This window comes from Prunus avium, chromosome 4 (genome assembly GCF_965620075.1).
Source record: "Prunus avium chromosome 4, drPruAviu1.hap1.1, whole genome shotgun sequence".
Lineage (NCBI taxonomy): Eukaryota > Viridiplantae > Streptophyta > Magnoliopsida > Rosales > Rosaceae > Prunus > Prunus avium.
This window is the reverse complement of record NC_142287.1, coordinates 17,096,302-17,102,474: the sequence shown is the minus strand read 5'-3', so window position 1 is coordinate 17,102,474 and position 6,173 is coordinate 17,096,302. Positions and strand designations below refer to the sequence as shown.

General features: G+C 39.6%; 1 non-coding gene across 1 annotated transcript; it reads right to left on the bottom strand.

Moving 5' to 3' along the window:
* Nucleotides 1–511: 511 nt before the first annotated feature.
* LOC148294927 (small nucleolar RNA R71) lies at nt 512–618 on the bottom strand. Its single transcript, XR_015835640.1, has one exon. It is a non-coding gene; the product is annotated as a small nucleolar RNA R71 (small nucleolar RNA).
* Nucleotides 619–6,173: the final 5,555 nt, after the last annotated feature.

Genomic DNA, 6,173 nt, shown 5'->3' with positions numbered 1-6,173 from the left:
AATTCAGAATCGTCTAGAAAGGGAGTTGTCAACTGCAAAAGAGCAAGCTCTTGCTACATTTACAAGTCTTGCTCTCCACACTGAACTTCCCGGTTCTTCACTTTCAAATTCGGAAGCAAGTTCAGACCAAGAAGAAGAAGAAATGATGGCTGCCATTGAGTTCATGGGAGAACTTGATATCCCAACAATTCCAGCATCTCCTTCAAGCATTTTGCTGCCCACTGTAGCTCGAAATTATGAGCTTAAATCTTCTCATCTTAATATGCTGCCTTCCTTTTATGGTTTACCTAATGAAGATCCATTGACTCATATAAAGGATATTTTTAATGTTGTGAGTTCTTTTCCCTTGACAGGTGTGACAGAAGATCAACTTCGAATGAGAGTGTTTCCATACACTTTAAAGGATAAGGCGAAGTATTGGTTGAATTCTTTGAAGCCTGGTTCACTCACTACATGGTCTGCCATTCAAAAGAAGTTCCTAGAAAAATACTTCTCCACGCAAAAGACCGACATGCTTAGGGACAAGATCTTGTTATTTGCACAGCAAGATGATGAATCGTTTTGTGAAGCATGGGAGAAATTCAATGGGTTGCTCAACCAATGTCCTCATCATGGGATTCCATTGAAGCTTCAAATGCGTATGTTTTATAAAGGACTAACCCCTTCTAGTCATAATATAGTCACCAATTTTGCAGGTGGTTCTTTTAAAACCAAAACTCCAGAAGAAACGTACGAACTCTTTGAGGAGATAGCAATGGAGACCCAACATACGGATACAAGAGGTAAACGTGTTATTAGTGGTTCTAATGATGCTTCTAGTGTGCAGATTTCAAAACTGGAACAAAAGCTAGATGCTCTTCTTGCATTAAACTCAAGAAGCCCTCCGAAGGAAGTGTGTAGCATTTGTGAATCTCATGACCATGCTACCACAGCTTGTCCACTTGGGGCTGGATATCCAGAATTTGTGCAAGAGCAAGCTAAGTTGGTAAATTCCTACAACCAAGGTCCAAGAAATGATCCATACTCTCAAAGTTATAATCCAGGTTGGAGGAATCATCCAAACTTTTCATGGAGAAATACCCAGAATCAAGCAAATCCCCCTTCATTCCAAAGGCCACAACAATCATCATCATCATTGGAAGATATAGTGAAGCAGATGGCAATCAACCAATCCAATTTTCAGCAAACTACACAAGCTGCCATCTCCAAATTGGAAGTCCAATTAGGCCAAATAGCTGCTGAAATAACTCAAAGAGTGCCTGGGAAATGGCCAAGCCAAACTGAGATCAATCCAAAGAACCCAGAAGCCAAGGCCATTCATGTGCTCAGATCAGGTAAGATCATTGATAATAAAGATGATTCTAATCTTTCAAATGATGTTGTGATTGTAGAAAATGAAGAGGAGGAGACCATGGCCACGGAAGGAGAACAACTCAAAACTTCTCAATCTGCTCCTAAGGCCAAATCAGATTCTCAGAAATCCGATCAATTCCAATTGCATAAAAGGGATGACAAATTTGTGCCACCACATCTTCAAGAAGATAGATACGTGCCACCCGCTCCATATGTTCCACAGATTCCATTTCCAGGCCGTCTTAAGAAAGCAAAGCAAGATAAGGCTTTTAAAGAGATTTATGATATTTTGAGTAAAGTTAATATCAATTTGCCTTTGCTTGATCTTATTGAACAGATTCCTGCATATGGAAAATTCATCAAGGACTTGAAAACTCACAAGCTCAATTTCGCTCCAAATGAAGGAGTAAAGCTCGACCAGAATGTAAGTGCTGTATTGCAAAGGAAGCTTCCACCAAAACTAGATGATCCTGGCAGCTTTGACATTCCCATTAACATTGAAGGCAAGAAGGTTGGAAGAGCCATGTTGGACTTGGGAGCAAGCATCAATGTTTTGCCATATTCAGTTTATCAAGAGCTTGGCTTAGAAGGGATGAAGAAGACTTCAATGCGACTTGAACTAGCTGATCATTCTATAAAATATCCAAAAGGTATTGTAGAAGATATTCTAGTTCAAGTTAATACACTAATTCTCCCTGCTGATTTTGTAGTGATGGACATGGAAGACAATCCAAATGGAGATCGTGTTGATCCCATTCTCCTAGGCAGGCCATTCATGGCCACTGCAGACACAATCATCAAAGTGAAAGATAGCACTCTCTCCATGACTGTTTTGGGTGAAACTGTTGAATTTAAAATGCTTAATGCTCTATCTCAACCTTCTATCTCTCTTGATTCTTGCTTTTCAATTGATGTTGTGGATCATGAGGTTTCTTCCAAAATTTTGCAGAGAAAGTCTAATGATGCTCTAGAAGCTGTCTTAACACAAGAAGAGGAAGATCTTTGTGAACCGGAGTTCCAAGAAGTGGTGGCTGCCTTAGAAGTGTTTCCGCCATACCCACCATCCTTTAGGCCACCAATCGAGCCTCTTGGACCATCATCCACGAAATTGGAGCCATCCATTGTCATCCCACCAAAGCTAGAACTTAAACCTCTTCCCAATAATCTTAAATATACATATTTGGGTGCTAACGAAACTCTCCCTGTTATAATTGCTGCAGGTCTCTCCTCACATGAAGAAGAGAGCTTAATTAAAGTTCTAAAAGAGCATAAAACAGCCATTGGGTGGACCATAGCAGACATCAAAGGAATTAGTCCAAGCATGTGCATGCACCGGATTTTAATGGAAGAAGACAGCAAACCATCTCGTGATGCCCAAAGGAGGCTAAATCCCAACATGAAAGAGGTGGTTAGAGTTGAAGTTTTAAAGCTACTCGATGTAGGAATCATCTACCCAATTTCAGATTCTAAGTGGGTGAGCCCTGTGCAAGTTGTTCCAAAGAAGTCCGGAATCACCGTTGTGAAGAATGAGAAGAATGAGCTAGTTCCTACACGAACTGTCACTGGTTGGAGAGTTTGCATTGATTACAGGAAGTTGAACACATCCACTAGAAAAGATCATTTCCCCTTACCTTTTATTGATCAAATGCTTGAACGTTTATCTGGCCATGCTTACTATTGTTTTCTTGATGGTTTTTCAGGTTATAATCAAATTCCCATTGCTCCGGAAGACCAAGAGAAAACCACATTCACATGCCCATTTGGTACGTTTGCTTATAGAAGGATGCCATTTGGTTTATGCAATGCCCCAGCAACTTTCCAAAGATGCATGATGTCAATCTTTTCAGATATGGTGGAACGATTCATTGAGGTATTTATGGATGATTTTTCAGTTTTTGGTTCCTCTTTTGATAATTGTCTTCACCACTTGTCTCTAGTGCTTAAAAGATGCCAGGAAACAAATCTGATTTTGAATTGGGAGAAGTGTCACTTCATGGTGAGACAAGGCATTGTACTAGGCCATGTGATTTCAAGCAAGGGAATCGAAGTGGATAAAGCCAAGATCGACCTCATCTCAAATCTTCCACCCCCTACCTCTGTTAAAGGAATTAGAAGCTTTCTAGGTCATGCTGGATTCTATAGAAGGTTCATCAAAAATTTCTCAAGCATTACAAGGCCATTGTGTAATCTCCTTGCTAAGGATGCTGTTTTTGAGTTTAATGAAGCTTGCATGGAAGCTTTTTCTACCTTGAAGAGGGAGCTAACTTCAGCCCCTATTATCATAGCTCCGGATTGGTCTTTACCATTTGAAATAATGTGTGATGCCTCTGACTTTGCTATTGGTGCAGTTTTAGGTCAAAAGAAGAACAAGCTGCCCCATGTGATTCATTATGCTAGCCGGACCTTGAATGATGCTCAAATCAACTACTCCACAACAGAGAAGGAGTTGCTTGCTGTGGTTTTTGCTTTAGAAAAATTTCGTTCTTACCTTGTTGGTTCTAAAGTAATTGTTTATTCTGACCATGCAGCCCTTAGATACTTGCTCACTAAGAAGGATGCCAAACCACGCTTGATTAGATGGATTCTCTTGCTGCAAGAATTCGATTTGGAGATTCGAGATAAGAAGGGATGTGAGAATGTGGTAGCTGATCATTTGAGCAGAATTGTGGTTGAAGAAAAAGGAGGAGCTGTGCTACCCTTGAATGAGACTTTCCCTGATGAACAACTATATGCTGCCCAAGTCAAAGAGCCATGGTATGCTGATTTTGTTAATTATCTTGCTTGTGGTGTTCTTAGAAATGATCTAACTTCTCAGGATAAGAAGAAGTTCTTTTCCATGGTGAAACATTATGTATGGGATGAACCTTTCTTATTCAAGCATTGCCCGGATCAACTCATCAGAAGATGTGTTCCAGAAGAAGAGCAAGAAAGCATACTTAGGCATAGCCACGAATTGGCCTGTGGAGGTCACTTTGGAGCTAAGAAAACAGCACTTAAAATTCTGCAATCTGGTTTCTTTTGGCCCACTCTATTTAAAGATGCATTTAATTTTTGTGTTAAGTGTGATAGGTGCCAAAGGATGGGGAACATAAGTCGCAGGAATGAAATGCCATTGAATAACATACTTGTTGTGGAGCTCTTCGATGTGTGGGGTATTGATTTCATGGGACCATTCCCATCTTCCTTTGGTTATACTTACATACTTGTTGCTGTTGATTATGTGTCTAAATGGGTGGAAGCCATAGCCACCAAAACCAATGATTATAAGGTGGTGCTGAAGTTCTTGAAGGATAATATTTTCACAAGGTTTGGTACTCCAAGGGCTGTCATTAGTGATGGAGGCAGCCACTTCTGTAACAAGCCATTCGAAGCACTCATGAAGAAGTACAACATCACCCATCGAGTCTCTACACCATATCATCCGCAAACTTCTGGTCAAGTGGAAATAAGCAATAGAGAAATTAAGCACATCCTGGAGAAGGTGGTGAACAATACAAGGAAAGATTGGGCAGCCAAGCTCAATGATGCATTATGGGCTTATAGGACAGCATATAAGACTCCTATTGGAATGAGCCCTTATCGTCTTGTGTTTGGGAAAGCTTGTCACCTGCCAATGGAGCTTGAACACAATGCTTTTTGGGCCATCAAGAAGTTAAATTTTGATCTAGACAAGGCAGGCCATGCAAGAAAGTTTCAGCTGAATGAATTGGAAGAAATTAGACATGAGTCTTATGAGAATGCAAAGCTTTACAAAGAACGAACCAAGAGTTACCATGACAGAAACATTCAACGGAAAGAGTTCTCCAAAGGTATGTCAGTTCTTTTGTTTAACTCACGTTTGCGTCTCTTTCCAGGAAAATTGAAGTCTAGATGGCAAGGCCCATTCACCGTGGTCAATGTTTCTCCCTATGGAGCTGTGGAGATTCAAAACCCTAAAGATGGCTCGACTTTCAAAGTAAATGGACAACGTTTAAAGCCATTCTATGAGGGAGTTTCAGCTGGCATCCAAACTGGCCATGTGGTAGATCAACTTCCCTTCGTACCATCAACTTAGCTGATTGCACAATGTCTTGCCAAGACAGTAACTAAGGCGCTTCTTGGGAGGCAACCCATGTGTTCAAGAAGAAGGTGCTTGGTAGCAATCGACCTAATCGCATCAAGGGGGAGCATTTCAATCCTTTCTCTTTACTTGTTATTATTTTAAATTTCTGTTTTTTTTTTTATTTATAAAAATTTAAAAAAAATAAAAAAATTTAAAAATTTAAAAAGATTTTTCATATGAGCTAACTTATGGTAACTCCAGTGAGCACTTCCGTCAATACAGTGTCTAGGAGTTCTTTAGGCGACACCTTCGGTGTCTAAGAAGTTTGGGTTTTAAGCGGGACCATTGTGACCCCTCCAACCTTCCCGGATCCCCTGGCTGTGTTTTCTGAGGCCCTTAACTGGTCATCCATGAGTTGCTTATATATTCATTTTTTTTATTTTTTATTTTTCCTAAACCTTCTTCTAAACTTTTCCCTTTATCATTTGTTTGTTCTCAATCATCTTTTGTATGCTTTCACATTGAGGACAATGTTCAATTCAGGTCTGGGGGGAAGGTTTTCAATTTCAATTTTCTTATCCATTTGTGTTTTCAATTTTCGTTCTCTTGTCACAATTTTATTTTTTATTTATTTTTATTTTTTTTATTTTTTTATTTTTATTTTTTTTAAAGAATGTCATACAATCAATGCTATGGAGCTGCTATTTGAGGTTTTCATATCAGAATTTTGCACTTCACAAAGCTTTTGCTCTTAGAATTCTGGTGGCTAAAGTACCAC